This window comes from Giraffa tippelskirchi, chromosome 2, assembly GCF_054371585.1.
Source record: "Giraffa tippelskirchi isolate mGirTip1 chromosome 2, T2T-mGirTip1v1.2.pri, whole genome shotgun sequence".
NCBI classification, from domain to species: Eukaryota; Metazoa; Chordata; class Mammalia; order Artiodactyla; family Giraffidae; genus Giraffa; species Giraffa tippelskirchi.
Window position 1 is genome coordinate 122930254 of NC_137276.1, and position 796 is coordinate 122931049.

The 796-nt window shown below is 43.5% G+C and overlaps 1 non-coding gene across 1 annotated transcript; it reads right to left on the reverse strand.

Annotated features, from left to right (window-relative positions):
* Positions 1 to 457: 457 nt before the first annotated feature.
* TRNAR-CCG (transfer RNA arginine (anticodon CCG)) lies at positions 458 to 529 on the reverse strand. The gene has a single exon. It is a non-coding gene; the product is annotated as a tRNA-Arg (tRNA).
* Positions 530 to 796: the final 267 nt, after the last annotated feature.

The window sequence follows — 796 nt, forward strand, 5'->3', positions numbered from 1 at the left end:
GAAATTGAATTTTTTTATTTTATCAGGTGATGGTAGTTTAGTTGCTAAGCTGTGTCAAACTCTTGCGACCCCATGGGCTATATAGCCCACCAGGTTCCTCTGTCCGTTGGGATTCTCCAGGCAAAAACACTGGAGTGGGTTGCCATTTCCTTCTCCAGGGGATCTTCCTGACCCAGGGACCAAACCTGGGTCTCCTGCAGTGCAGGCAGTCTCTTGCATTTAAGGAAGATTCTTTACCAACTGAGCCACATATATATTCCTTTATTTTATCAGAGAGAATCCTAACTGTTTGGCACCTGTACATTGCAACAACTTTGGTTCTGAAGTGAAGTGAAGTTGCTCAGTCGTGTCCGACTCTTTGCGACCCCATGGACTGTAGCCTACCAGGCTTCTCCGTCCATGGGATTCTCCAGGCAAGAATACTGGAGTGGGTTGCCATTTCCTTCTCCAGGGGATCTTCCCAACCCAGGGATCGAACCCGGGTCTCCCGCATCGGAGGCAGACGCTTTAACCTCTGAGCCACCAGGGAAGTCAGAAGCACCATTTAATACACACAGAGAGCATTTGGTGCTTAAAGACATTAAAGAAATACTAAATGCTATTTAAAGTTTTGTGGTTTTTTAGATATATATATATATAAAAGAATGAGGTTTGGGGGACATTATTCCTGTTGAGAAGAAAATGGTATGTGAATTACATCAGGTGAAGATTCTTTACGACAAAATCACATGACTAAATTAAGTCATGGAGGGCTCTCCTCAAGAGTGGTGAATACAGTTACATCATTATAAATTCT